This window comes from Lutzomyia longipalpis, chromosome 1 (assembly GCF_024334085.1).
Source record: "Lutzomyia longipalpis isolate SR_M1_2022 chromosome 1, ASM2433408v1".
NCBI classification, from domain to species: domain Eukaryota; kingdom Metazoa; phylum Arthropoda; class Insecta; order Diptera; family Psychodidae; genus Lutzomyia; species Lutzomyia longipalpis.
Genome location: NC_074707.1, coordinates 26,841,756 through 26,857,279, shown reverse-complemented (window position 1 = coordinate 26,857,279; position 15,524 = coordinate 26,841,756). Strand labels below are relative to the sequence as shown.

The 15,524-nt window shown below is 38.8% G+C and overlaps 2 protein-coding genes across 4 annotated transcripts in view; one reads left to right on the top strand and one right to left on the bottom strand.

The window, feature by feature from the left end:
* LOC129797484 (protocadherin-23) overlaps window positions 1-15,524 on the bottom strand; it is a 953,251-nt gene that overhangs the window by 813,722 nt on the left and 124,005 nt on the right. The window lies entirely within an intron of this gene.
* Window positions 1-15,524, top strand: part of LOC129797687 (zwei Ig domain protein zig-8-like) — a 32,753-nt gene that overhangs the window by 659 nt on the left and 16,570 nt on the right. For both annotated transcript variants that reach the window (XM_055840495.1, XM_055840494.1), the window contains exon 2: window positions 2,511-2,602. The gene's annotated coding sequence lies outside the window, so the exon portion shown is untranslated. The remainder of the gene's footprint in view (window positions 1-2,510; window positions 2,603-15,524) is intronic.

The window sequence follows — 15,524 nt, the reverse complement described above, 5'->3', positions numbered from 1 at the left end:
GGCTTTCTGTGGATTCACATCATTCGCTTCTTCTTCTCAATTCGGTCCAATTAATTCTGGGAGATTTTCTCCCTATCCCAGTAGCACCCGAACGTTAGTCTCCCTCCCATTGTAGGGCGCATTTCAAAGTCAAGCATTGACAGAAATTGCCTTGGATTGCCTTTTGTGCGGCAGTATGTTTAGTTCTGAGCCGGATCTACTTGCTTCTTACAAGAGCACGAAATTTCAGACTTGATTAGCTTGGATGACAGCAGTATGTTGCATTCACGGGATGAATTCTTTTCCCAACCAAATAACGTGCATATAAATTACTTAATCAAAAAGAAATAAATATACAAAAATGCTAATGAATTCCGGAGAATTTCTCGGCTTCGTTTCCAGAAATTTGCAAAAGAAATTATTTCGTCCTGCCCTCTTCTCTTGAATGTTAAAGCGGTTAAAGCAAAAATGAATACAATCAAGTTTTGTAAAAATTTCCCTGTTTTTTCAGAAATTCTTGGTGATTTTGCCAAATAGAGTTTTGTGGATATTTTGCAGAATATTCGAAACATGAGATGGCGATTTTCTACCAAAATCCCCAAATGCAATATTGCTGACCATGTCCATGATTTCTTTTGCTTTAGGACCAAATGCAATTCTCAGAACAAACAAAGAAATAATTTAACGAGGATTCTGCTGACCTACATTCTCTTTCCTATTAGTTGGTATACCACAATCGTGGCATACCAAGTATTGTAATCGTCGGAAAAACCGACCACCTCAGATCGGGCTCAAACTTGGTATGAGCACGTTTTAGACATCCCACATTACGAAAATGGTGGTGGAAAAAAAAATGTTCCGGCCGGCCTGCCGGCCGGCCGGCCTCTGGCCCACACTTTGCCTTATAACTCGAGAATGGTAACAGTTAGAGACTTCCGGTTTGAAGTTTTCTATAGAAATGTGGGTGTAAAATTTCATTTTTTCGTATTTTCAAAAACCAAGATGGCCGCCGTCCGCCATTTTGAAATATCGTCAACCACTTCCCTTATAGCTAGAGGTCTGAAATTTTAGTATGTTGTAGGGCTCAGTGAGACATTTTCATCAACAATTCATACTTGACAATCGGTCAAGCCGTTTAGCAAATATGGCGACCTAAAGTAAAAAGTGTTTTTTCGATATAACTCGAGAACGGCTTGGCCGATTTTGATCATCTTGGTATCAAATGAAAGGTATTGAGAAGCCCTACAACTATCCAGAACATTTCAAGTTTCAAACACATCCGCAAGAGGCGCTAAAAACAAAAACAAAAATTGCCTAACTTTAAGGCGCAATATCTCCGAATCCCGATCATAGATTTTCTTGAATTTTTGATATGTTGTAGCCTGACTCAATATCTATCACCAGTCCGAAAATGAAGAAATTCTATGTCGCCGTTTTGAAGATATGGCCATTTGAAAAATTCTTGAATTTGAAAAGTTCTAAGAGCCATATCTCTTGAATGGATTGTCCGATTTTGCTCAATTTGGTATCAAATTAAAGGTTTTGCAATTCTCTACAACTTTCTAGAACATTAGAAACCTCTAGAACCATTCCTTTAGGACAAAAAGTGCAAAAAACTGTTTTGGTAGAACAAACATCTGCCATTTTGTGTTCTGGAGGTGACCTTGAAATGTATCGAAATAAATGTCAGATTATAGCTTATTTCAATACCTTTCCAGAACTAGTCAAGAAATTTCTGTATGTGCAATAAAACTTAAGATATAAGCATTTTTATCTTTCATATTGATGAATTTCATAAAAAAATCAACTTTGCCTACTAATTCTGCTCACGAATTAAATTACAACGCATAGACTGACCCATCCGCGTTGTGGTAAACCAACTCTAATAACTGGACGCGTTATGATTGACTTTCCTTTCTGCAGTCACAATAAATATTTCCCAAGCCAGTCCGAAGGAAAAAATATGTGCTCGATTACAAATCAATTAAATTACACCGCATACGCGAAAGACTCTCTGCGCTTCAACCTAGGATTTTCTGCAATAAAAAGTCAAATAATAAAAGGAAAAAATGAGCACGAAGCGTAAATAAATTCTGCTTTTTTTACTTAATATAAAAGAGCACACAGAATTTGAATCTAACATCGAACCACGCGCACCTTCCATCCCCAACTCACCATACTTCGGCGTGCATCTCTTTTTAAATATCACACGTGTGAGATGATGGCCTCCAGGGAACTTAGCATTCCTGTATTTGTCACAGGGATCCCGCCTTGAAAATTCCAAGTGCAAATATTACCATTTTGCCGCGCTTTATCCCGCTCTGAAAAATTCGTTTGATGTCAAACAACATGGCCCTGCCAAAGCAACGTTTTTGAATTTCATAAATTTCAGCCACCTCTTTAGAAGGCCTTGTATGTAACAGATCTTATAGATGCCTTAGGCTGCTCAGCTCAATCATCCAATGTATTTGTCAATCCTTGGTCTTCACTTGTTTACTGGAGGCTGGGATAAAAGAGAGGTTTGCTTTTAGGCTAAGACGCTGAGGAAGAATCATCTGAATCATGACTCATCTTCAATTCCAGCGCAGAAAAATTCTCACCGTCATCCTGTTCTTCTATCATGGTGAGTTTTTCAATCGTGAGGACAAGCTTCTGATGGAATTCTATGCGAGAACACCTCCAATGCTTGTGGTAGCATTTCCAGAGGATAAATGTAAATGGATTTCCGCGATGAAATTGGAAAATAAATTAGAGTAATTCCGAAATCGATTTCTCTCGCATTCCTTGCCTCTTGAGGAATAAACATCTTGCAAGGAATTCCATCCGGAGCATTTTTCAATAAATTTTCCCATGTGCCAGAGTGGCTGGGATTTGTAAATTCTGAAATTATTCGTATATGGAAGGACGATTTATTTTTCATTTTTTGTATGAATAAATTAAACATTCTGTTTTATAATGGAATGGATGAAATAAATTTGCAATATAAATTAACGTGTATGTATATGGAACTTTGCATTCAAACGACCATAATCCTTGTTTCTTATAATTTGATATGAAAGCAGTGTTCAAATATTGGCTTTCTAAGCAAAGCTGGAATTTCAGCTGTCAATTTATTTTATACATTACATACAAGATTATGATTATGTATACCTATTAGCTTTACGCTTACAGACGTTTGAGTCCCAGAGAAATAAAAGAGAAAGTAAATGATAGTTTATAAAAAAAAATATCTTATATTGCATTGTATTTTATATAAAATGCAACTCTAACATTTCTTCATTAAAATTATATTAGGTGGATTCCCAAAACTTTCCTCTTTTAGAAAGCAATGTAGAAAATTAGGTGTTTCTTAAATAGCAAGGAAATTCAATCTGCACACTTTTCCCATTAATGCACATGGTACACATAGTTTTGTTTGATTCACGAATTGAGATGCTCCATAGTAAACGATTTCCTGTGAACGTGTGAAGCTGAACAGGAAAGATTCCTTCCGCTGAGAAAATCATCTCTTTGGGGGATTTCTCATTGTTCATTGATACTCCAAAGTTTTCCGACAATTCTGTGATGATAAGGAGAGCTTTGAAGTGTTCGTTGCACCTTGTTTGCCAAATCCGCAAGGATGTCGTCGGAGGAGGAGCATTACCAACAATGTTGTGGGCGGAAGAAACACAGAGAAGTGCACGAAAGAGTCGCCATGTAATTCAATATCACATTCCTCCTGCTCTCCTAATTGCAGTCGTTTTACGGGAGAAGTCTCACTTGGAATTCAGCTGCTGTTGCTGGTTTAGGCGATCCACCCACTGAATAGAAAGCTGTTGTTCCTGGAAAGTCTCTTGTTCTGCATGAGTTATCGTTACCTCTTGTAAAGAAAGCTTCCCAAAACAGACACTCGCAACGAGGACCATCGAATTGGCTTCTGGACATTATTGTTCTTGTTCTGTACAATAAACAACGTCCTCATTGCTGAATGCGGATACACAAGATCTTTTGTGCCCCTCTTCGAGGCCAATAAGCTTTCAAATTTGAAAGTCGTTCAATGCACTCTCATTGTTCTATATTGCTTATTTTAATTATTCTTCCAGAAAATTTTCGACATTTTCATCCATGTAAATGATATCATCTATCACTCTGTCAGATAAATACCCCATCGCTATCTTAACTTTTGATAACTCTCTACACCCCGTCAAAAAATAAACGGCTTGACCGATTTTCGAAAATGAGGCATCGTTGGAAAGGTCTTGATGGCCCCTACAACATATCAAAATTTCAGATTTTTAGCTATTACAGGGGCTGAGATATAGCGAAAACAAAATTTTGAGGTTATTCAAAATGGCGGACGAAGGGGTGAGGGGGTGGATTTGACTTCATAATCGTATGTCTTCCACCCGATATATGAACTTTGCCGTTGACCGCAAGTCTCTATCTATTACCGTTCTCTTGTAATTTAGCAAAAGGTTCCGGCCGGACGGCCGGAAAGATTTTTGGCGCATACGTTTTTTGGAATGTAGGGACCCTAATTCGTGGTCATCCCAAGTTTGAGCCCGATCTGATGACTTTGCATTTTGGAGTGTACACAGAAGCTGTGCTTCTTTCAAGAAAGAATCACAGCTAAAAAGACACAATTAATCTGCTGTTGGCAAAAATGAAATCTTCATCGATCATGCTCTGTGATTGAAATATAAGTACTTTACGCTCGATATAAATTCTGCCAATATTTGAGTAGATTAGTTGGTATACCACAATCGTGGCATACCAAGTATTGTAATCATCGGAAAAACCGACCACCTCAGATCGGGCTCAAACTTGGTATGAGCACGTTTTAGACATCCCACATTACGAAAATGGTGGTGGAAAATTTTTGATCCGGCCGGCCTGCCGGCCTGCCGGCCGGCCGGCCTTCCGGTGGTCCAAACTTTACCTTATAACTTGAGAACGGTAACTGATAGAGACTTCGGGTTTGAAGTTTTCTATAGAAATGTGGGTGTAAAATTTCATTTTTTTGCATTTTCAAAATCCAAGATGGCCGCCATCCGCCATTTTGAACTACCATCAACCACTTCCCTTACAGCTAGAGGTCTGAAATTTTAGTATGTTGTAGTGCTCAGTGAGACGTTTTTATCGATAACTCATACTTGAAAATCGGTCAAGCGGTTTAGCAAATATGGAGACCTAAAGCAAAAAGTGTTTTTTCGATATAACTTAAGAACGGCTTAACCGATTTTGACGATCTTGGTATCAAATGAAAGGTTTCAAGAAGCCCTACAACTATCTAGAACATTTCAAATTCCAGAAATGGCCGCAAGAGGCGCTAAAATCAAAAACAAAAATTGCCTAACTTTAAGGGGCTATATCTCCGAACATCTGTTATAGATTTCCTTTAAATTTTGATATGTTGTAGCCTGACTCAATATCTTTCACCAGTCCGAAAATGAAGAAAATCTATGTCGCCGTTTAGAAGATATGACCATTTGAAAAATTCTTGAATTTGAAAAGTTCTATAAGCCATATCTCTTGAACGGTCTCTCCGATTTTGCTCAATTTGGTATCAAATTAAAGGTTTTGCAAAACTCTACAACTTTCTGAAACATCAGAAACCTCTAGAACCATTCCTTGAGGACAAAAAGTGCAAAAAAATGTTTTTGTCAAACAAATATCCGCCATTTTTGTTCTAGATGTGACCTTGAAAATTATTGATATATATGTCAACTTATAGCTTGTTTCAAGACCTTTCCAAAACTAGTTAAGAAATTTCTGTAGGTCTTATAGAACTTCAGATATGAGCATTTTTATCTTTCATATTGATGAATTTCATTAAAAAAATCAACTTTGCCTACTAATTCTGCTCACAAATAAAATTACAACGCATAAACTGACCCATCCGCGTTGTGGTATACCAACTCTAATAACTGGACGCGTTATGATTGACTTTAGCATGATAAAGAAATGTATTGGTAAGATTATTTTTTTTCTTTGGTGGATTAATAATGTATTATCAGTCAATCAAGATGGATTTATTTCCAATCTAATAATAATTCTCATCGATTAAGCATTTTTCTGAGATGATGGCTATGAGATCGAAATTTCCAAATCCATACCCAGAATGCACTCAAAATTTTTATAAGACGACTCTCGAATCATTTATTGGTTCCATACCATAATTCCGGTAGACTCTCACGTTGTTATAAAAATTACTCGCAAATTTTCTTATATTTTTTTTTCATTCTTATTGAACGTGAAAATTATTACGATTTTAATTTTCCATTTCCATGAGAAAATAGCAAAAGGAGATTTTTGTGTATTATTTTTGCACTTTAAGATATCAGTTTTGATGAGAATCACGTGAAGGAGCGTGGAATGTCTCAGAGACATCCAGAAACTTGTTTGCATTGCTTTCTCTCCGCTCAAGCTCATCTCTTTGGTCCAGAGCGCGTCTGCACGCTCCATCTGACGACCTAAGGACGTGGTATGAGTGAGTGGAGTGGGATTCCATAAAAGTACGTCAAGAGCAGACGTGAACAATATGAATTCATTTCAGTCGAGCAAGAGGCGAATTTCCTCCTTGGCGAGATAAAACCAGGGCTCCATGCTGGTCTTATTTTTCGCGCGAGAGTTTTTCTCGGTCGGCAAATGAAAGGCGAAAAACGAGGACGTTCCATAAATCATAAATGAAGGAGATAAATTATTGCATTGGGGCGCAGCAGTGTGGTGAATCGCACAACGGAAGTCCTCGAAATTAAAAGCGACCACTGAGGTGAGGAGGTGCACAATTAAAAACACATTATCTTCGGGAAAGGGTCCAGGTGCAGACTATCAGATCAGGGAGGATGAACTAAACACGGGGGACGTGACCTGGAAAACCCCTCGATCTAACCTGAGGATTATTACTCACCTCAGCGAGAAAACCTCGAAAATTCTGCCTTAGAAACTCCATCCGTTTATCTTTCGATTATGGGGATTTGGGGTTCATGATAGGATGATGAGATATGAACATCAAAGGGTGGTACTTCTCTGGAACATAGAAGTGGGATGAGAAAGAAACTCCCGTCGCTTTTTAACTAATTAAATTACGTCTTTCCGTCGAGGAGAGCAAGAGTTATCTTTTCTGTTGGAGAACCCTCCGGCGAATATCCGATCAGAATGTAGAATTCTTCGTATGACGGCTTACGGGTTGTCAGTTACCTGGCACGTCTGGGTCAGTCATAAAGAGCTTTTATGGCCTTTCGATACAGATTTCCCGTGGAAGCGCCTCCAATTTGTTCAACTCTGGCAAATTTATATCTGTTTCGTGATCCGAATCGCAGCGGCTTCATTGGCCACAACACAGCCAGGACGTGGATGACGGTTGCTTGAGGGAGCATGACGAACATGCGGCTCAATGAGGAGAAAAAAGTGCTACAGACTGCCAATTCGTGGTGGTGAAAGTCAGAAATTAAATGGCAATTAGATTATTTTCTCATCAAATTCCTCAACTTTTGCGTCGATTCAATTTTCTCAAATCGCCGTTACTCATATCCCAACAAACCATTGATAGTTGCCTAAACGTTGCGCGGAGTTACATTTACTACAATGCAACCATGTCTAACGGTATATATCTGCGTTGCCTCGAAGTAGATGGTCAATAGATATCTGCGTTGCCGCAACTAGTAATCTCAACGTTGCAAAACTCTGAAATATCCTTTCCCGTATACCGTCTCGCAACTAAAATTTTTAGAAACAAAAATGTTTCAAAAAATATTTCAAAACACTCCGCTGTCATAAATGGAGGGAAATATGGTACACACTCATAATAATCATATGGCGTCCATATTCCCATCATAATAAATGACAAACTCTAATGGATAATTTATATTATTTAATAATAGAGTTTTTAGATTTTTTCCAAATGAAAAAAAAATATGCCATGCAGTTCTACCGTCATGAAATCGCCTCAAAGGAACTTAAATGATGCTCCCATCTCAATTTTCTTAATTTTTTTTACCGAAAATTATTTTTTTTTAGGGGTCAAAAATTTATTTTTTTTTAAATTAATTATTTAAACTCAAGTAATGCACCCAACTATCCCTAAAAAAGCCTTCCCACATCATTTTGGGCCCCCAATTGCTCGGAATAATGAAATAAAAATCAACTTTTTTATGCCGTCGGCCATGTTAGACATTTTTTGCAACTCTGAGGCAACGATACAGCAACCATTGCAACAACGTTGTAAAATGATTCGGTAGCAACCCACCAGGGCGGCGCTAGTTTTGCTGTTTGTAAACATAAATGAAAGAGACAGACTCATTTTTTTCTATTCCACTCTCTGTCTGTTTTGGGTTATTTCTCGCGATAGACGCGCCCCTTGCGGTGAAAGGCGCAACATAGGCACAAAATGCGCTTGGGTTGCGCCGGCAAACCCTGATGCAACTTTTAAGCAACTAAATAAATTATATTTAATAAAATTAACAATTTTTGATAAATTATCAATAAAAAATAATTATTTTAGGGATAAGTAATGCATAAAACTCATTTAGAGTCCAAAAAAACTTAAATTTCAAGGAAAATTTGTTCTCTTTCGAATTTTTATTGCAACTAGCGCAACGTTGATATATACTTTCCTGCAACTATTTTTAAGGTGATTTTTTCAAAGTTAATTATTTTGCTTAAAATTCAGATTTTAGTGTGTTTTTAGGTAAATTATTCTTTGAGAAGTTGTAGAAAAGACTTTAGAATGCAAAAACACTTAAATTTTTCATGTTATTGAAATAATAAAGAAAATCTTGCAACTTTGGCAACATCGCGATAAAGTATACTGCATCGTTTTCCATGCAACCATATTCGCAACTTTAGCAACTAAGAAGTAAACTCTCTTGCAACGTTGCGTCAGAGTTTCCAAAGTTAAAGTTGCAAGGTGTTTGCTGGGATTGGCTTTATTCAGGATATTTATAAGAGTGGATTCAAGGGAATTCTCAAATTCCCTTGCGGATAATTTATGCATGATTTTGCGAAAAATCGTTCCATGACGGATGTTTGAATCGTCTCAACAATTCCCTCAGCGATTGTGGTAAATTATAGTATTATCTTTTTTTAAATCAATTAATCTGAAATCGTAAAATTGGAAAAGGGGTATTGAGGATAGGCAGAACAATGAGTCTCCTCGCTAAGAATGCAAGACAATAGATGCGAGAGACAATGATTCAATTTTCAGAGAACTTTAAGAAAAATATAAATGCATAGATATATATGTACATATAAAAATTTATATATACATATAAAAATGCATAGATATATACATACATATAAAAATGCAAAGATAAATATTAAATAAAAATATAGCATGGATGGAACAGTATAAAGCGAAAGAACGGTAAGTAAAACTTACGGGCTGTGATTCTTTCTTTGTCAGTGAAATGTGAAGATGGCTGAAAATTGAGGATGGGCAAATTTTGAGGAAGGCTTTCGCGCGCACCGAATTACAGCCAACGCGCAGATAATTTGTGAAATGCCTTAATCGTGGGCGTTGGCTGTGATTCGGTACGCGCGAAAGCCTTCCTCAAAATTTGCCCATCCTCAATTTTCAGCCATCTTCACATTTCACTGACAAAGAAAGAATCACAGCCCGTAAGTTTTACTTACCGTTCTTTCGCTTTATACTGTTCCATCCATGCTATATTTTTATTTAATATTTATCTTTGCATTTTTATATGTATGTATATATCTATGCATTTTTATATGTATATATAAATTTTTATATGTATATATCTATGCATTTATATATATATATATTTATATATTATTTTACTTTTATATGGACTTATACAACTCAAGATATAACATGTTAACTTTAAAACGCGATATCTCCGGAACGGTTACATAGATTTTCTTCATTTTTGGCATGATGAAAGATATTATAGCCAAATATAATATATAAAAATTTGAAGCAATTCTATAAAGCCCGAGATATTCATCGAAAACTCATCGAAAATTTTGTTTTCGATTTTAGCGCCACTTGCGGTCATTTTTTGAACTTGCGATGTTCCAAGCAGTTGTAGGGCTCGTTAATATCTTTCATTTGAGCCCGAGTTGATCAAAATCGGTCAAGCCGTTCTCGAGTTATAACTGTTTTTCGATGTAAAATTGTTGCGGCCATATTGACTAAACGGCTTGACCGATTTTCGAAAATGAGGTATCGTTGGAAAGATCTTGATGGCCCCTACAACATATCAAAATTTCAGATCTCTAGCTATAATAGGAGCTGAGATATAGGCAAAACAAAATTTAGGGGTGTTCCAAAATGGCGGACGGAGGGGTGGGGGGTAGGATTTGACCTCATAATCGGATGTCTTCCAGTCGATATATGAACTTTGCCATTCGCTTTGCGCTACTCGAAGAGTTAACATCTCCCAGAGTGTGTCATAGCTGCTTTAATTTTTTCTTTTTCTCCTATTTTCAGGGATTTTTTCTATATGAAATCTACTTCATTGTACTCAGGCAAGATTTAGATTAATTCTACTGAGATTTTTTTCTTTTTTTTCGGGTGTTTTCCCAGAAAAAACCCTAAAGTTTTCTTACATTTCGCGGGAGCATATGGTGAAAAATTTTTCGTCGGACCCCAAGTTTGAGTCGCATAACAGTTTTTTGGTGATTGAGTGGGGTTTGGCTGCGCGTGTGTGTGCACACACACATGTCGCTGCCGGCAGATCAAGGGAGTACGAGCGAGATGAGGCGTGTGGCCTCTGCGCTCGCTACTCTCCCGGATTACACTGATGATGATAGCAAGATCGAAAATGCTAATGATAAGAAAGGAGATAGCGATGGTGGAAGTAGCGAGTGTGACTATAGTGCATTGGATAGTGAGACTGAGAAGGAAGATAATTCGAATGAGCGCAAGAAGATGGATGTTGATCAAGAATTTATCCCAAGAATAAGACAATACGGCGATTCTACTCAGGGTCCTTTTATTGTTTACTTGCGAGCCATGAAGAAATTTTCTCTCGATGTTGTCAGGGTTTCGAATGATCTTTTCCGCAAATATGCGTCGATTAAGACAATTGATCCCGTAAATCGCGATAAGCTACGCATTGAGTTTAACTCTAAGAAAGAAGCCAATCATTTGCCTTTCAATAAGGATTTCTCTAAACGATTCTCTATTTATGTCCCGGCTAAAAAGGTTGAGATTGATGGGAAAGTTGTGTTGAATGATCACATCAACACAGCTGATATTCTGAAAGGTGGCCAAGGAGTTTGCAACGGTGTTGACCAACCCGTCAAGGTGTTGGAGGTGGAACGTTTGAAGAAGAAGGTGGTTGATGATAAAGGAAATGCTTCTTTTCAGAAAACGCCATTTGTCCGAGTGACTTTTGAAGGAAATACCCTTCCGGATGTGCTCCTTATTGGGAGACTTCGTTTGCAAGTAAATGCTTTTACCCCGAAAATCATGAGATGCACATGCTGCCTGATGGTTGGCCATACTGAGAAGTATTGTGCCAACAAGAAACGTTGCGAAAAATGTGGCCTCCGTCATAAGAATGAGGAAGAATTTAAGGAGTGTGCAGCTAGCACCTTCTTGTGTCCAAACTGTCGCATTTTTTACAGAGAAAAAACCCATGATTGCCCAAAAGTGAACATGATCAGGCAAAATGAAGTTGATAAGGCTTTGGCTAGCCGTGAGTCTGGAGCACCCGAGGCTTCTGAAAATGAAAATGCTTGGCAAATGAACGAAATGGCAAGCAGGAAAAAATTGCGAGGAAATAGGCCGCAAAACTATAAGAAAGATTTTCCTAGTGTGAATGCTGTGGTTCATAAGAACAGGTACAATGGCCTCTACGTGGTGCATGATGACGATGACGACTCTGATTTGCCTGAAGAGGAAGACGATGAAATGCTGGAAGGTGCAGTTGGTGGTGCTGTGAGTGGGGCAGTTGGTAATGCAGTAGACGGGGCAGTTGGTGGTGCAGTAAGTGGAGCTGTGGGTGATGCAAGTGGTGTCATAGTAGGTGGAACCAGTGGTGCTACAGTAGGTGGTGCCACAGGTCCTACGGCAGGTAGTTCAAGTGGTGTAGCAGTAGGTGGTGCCATAAGGAAGAGGAAACTCAATCAGAACACTGGTACGAATAACGATGATGCAATGTTCCGCTGGGCAGCTGAGTACGATAAGCAGAATCCGAGAAATGCAACCCAAATCAGGCAGCCTGGAAGTGAGAGGCCAGCTGCAAGAATGGAGGCAATGGAAACGGAACAGCAAAGTGAAGTTCCTGAGGAACAGGAGTCAAAGAAAGCATCTTATGTGGGTGGTTTTAAAGAAATGGTGTTTTCCTTTTTCAGTAGTTTTAATTTCGGTTCTGGCTTTATGAGTTTTGTCGAAGAAATTATCCTTCCTTGGATTGAGAGACGAATTAATGAGTTTATGCCTAAGATCTTTACCTTTTTCTGTAATTAATGGATAGATCAAGTCTAAGAAATATAAAAGTTTTTCAGTGGAATATAAATGGTCTTAGAGGAAGATTGCAGGATTTAATTGTTGTTTGTAGGCGTCTTAATATTGATGTTGTGTTGCTCCAAGAAACTAAAATTACACCTCGTTGTAGAATCAGAATACCCGGATATTCTCTCTTTCGCAATGACAGAACTGATCGAGGTGGGGGAGTTCTAATTGCCGTAAAGAACTCTCTAAGAGGCGAACGCATAGCAATAATTGACGATGAATACACGCAAGCAGAAATGGTTGGTGTAAATATTGTTCTAGCGAACAAAAGCGTTGCGTTGTGGTCTGTGTATATACCAAACTCCTCGGCAATTAGATTTTCTGATCTAAATCGGGTGTTTTCAACAAATGTGTTTGGTACAATCGTTGGGGGTGATTTTAATGCACATAATGCGCTGTGGGGTTCCTCCCATCAAGATGGGAGAGGTGGTACCCTTCAGGAATGGTGCGAAAATAACAACCTCGTGGTTCTGAATGATGGCCGTCCAACGAGAATTGCTTGTCCTCCAGTTCCTAGTAGTGCTATTGATATAACATTTGTGTCACAAAATATTGCTTTAGATTCAAGTTGGGATCAGTTTGAGGAAACCTTGGGCAGTGATCACATTCCCTTATTAATCAATTTTGCTTATTTAAATAGAAATGTGCCTACTGAGGTAGTAGATGAGGATTCTATTAGGGATGCGCGAGTTGATTGGAAGAAATACAAAGAGGCAGTAGAGTCATCCTTAGCTACTGTGAGTGATCCATGTCCTATAGCAAGACTTGAAAAATTAAACAAATTAATGTGGGACTCAGCTAAAGAAGCAGAGAACAGAAGACCAGGTAGAGCAAATAGTGGCAATAGTCAGGTGCAATACAGGGATCAAGTGTGGTTTGATGCAGAATGTGTGGCAGCGTGGAACGAGAGACTCGAAAGCTTTACGATGTTTCGTAATTCAGGGACTAGAGATAATTTTCTAGTTTACCGTAGGAGAGATGCCCAAGCTAGAAAGCTTTTCCGTAAAAAGAAAAGTGAGCATTGGCGTGAGAGATGTGAGAATTTTTCAAGTTCCACCTCCCTTTCTGAGTTGTGGAACATGGCGAGATCATTCCGCGGTCAAAGCCGAAGTAGAAATACAAATATGAATGAGTCAATGTTCCAAAACTTTGCTGATAAACTTGCGCCTCCCTTTGTCAGTAGACCCTATCACATTGCCCCGACAGCCCCAGAAGGTCGTGAATCACATTTGCAATACTGGTCTCTTTTTACCATGTCGGAGCTAAAATCAGCTCTCAACTCCACGAAAAATAAGTCCGCTGGCTTGGATAAAATAAAAGTGAGTTTCTTGAAAAATCTGCCGAGGAATGGGCTTGAAGTGCTTATTGGAATTTTTAATGATTTCATGAGCTCTGCCATAATTCCGAATCCATGGCTCTCTGCCAGAGTTATCGCTATACGCAAGCCTAATAAGGATGGGTCTGAAGTTGCACACTATAGACCAATTTGTATATTATCTGCGGTTCGTAAAGTTTTTGAAAAGCTAATTCTGATACGTCTGGATAGTTGGGTAACAGATCTCGATCTAATCCCACAGTCCCAAATGGGCTTTCGTAGAGGTTTTGGTACGCAAAATTGTTTAGCCGAGCTGAGCGCTAAGATACAAATTGCTTGGTCTGCAAAGAAGGTACTAGGGTGTGTGTTCCTTGATGTATCCTCAGCCTATGATGGGGTGCTGGTCGATGTGCTATGCCAGGATCTTGTATCTATTGGTTTGCCTCAGAACATTGGCGTGCTTTTGAGTCGCCTACTTTCTGAGCGGTGCTTGGAATTTTTTGATGGCAATCGTAAGATCTTAAGCAGATCAGGATCCGTCGGTTTACCGCAGGGCTCAGTGTTAGCTCCCCTTTGTTATAATCTTTATGTCAGAGACATTGATAATACCATCTCCCAGGATTGTCTTGTTCTGCAGTATGCAGACGACATTGCAATAGGATTTGCCCACAAGGACCCTCAAGTCATAGCGAACGTTCTTTCAAACTTATGTTTGAAAATTGAATCGTTTCTAATAAAACGAGGTCTGTCCATTTCAGTTCAAAAATCTGTAGCCATGCTTTTTACAAAAAAACATGTCCTGCCCTTTTTTGAGGTAAGATGTGGTAGCAATGTCATTCCTCTTGTTGAGAAATTTAGATATCTGGGGGTGGTGTTCGATCGCAAGTGTCTCTGGGGAGCACACATCAGAGCGGTTGCGGAGTCTTGTAGTAAGAGAGTCAATTTTCTGCGGGCTGTTTGTGGTCTTAGGTGGGGTGCACATCCGACCGTCTTAAGGACATTGTACGTAACGACGATAAGATCTGTCATGGAGTATGGATCACTGGTCTTCAGGACAGCTGCTAATTCACATATGATGAAACTTTACAGAATACAGTGGCGATCGTTGAGAATCTGTTTGGGTCTTATGACGTCCACGCATACAGGTAGCCTTGAAGTGATTGCAGGTATTTGCCCGTTGGATCTTAGATTTATAGTTGTTGCAGAAAGGTTTCTAATCAGGTCATCGGACAGAGATGTACAGTTGTGGCAAGACTTGAGGTATATCAAGCAAAACTGCCCAAAAAGCCCATTTACTGAAATAATGAAGTGGCTAGATGAAATTGGTTGGAATGAAATAAATGTAAAAACCTATGACAATCTGCATTTCAGTACTGACCGCCCACAATTTCAATTCTGTACTATAATCTGGGAACAGCTGCGAAGTTTTCCTAAGGACATGTGGCAAATTTATGCAAATGGATTTGTCAGAAATGAGCTTTTGTCGCTCAATAGCGAAATGTCTCATGTCATTTATACAGATGGGTCTAAAACCCAACAAGGCGTTGCTTCAGCGTTGTGGGATGAGACGTTTGACTTTGGTGATGCTAGAACCTTGAGTCGCTGCTCTTCTGTATTCACGGCGGAATTGGTGGCAATTAAAATGGCACTAGAAAGAGTTCTTACTTCGAATGGGAATCTGCAAAGAGCAATTATCCTGAGTGATTCATTGTCGAGTTTACAGAAAATTGATAGCCGCTGGTCTCTGAAGTCTCAAGCAGATATTTCAAG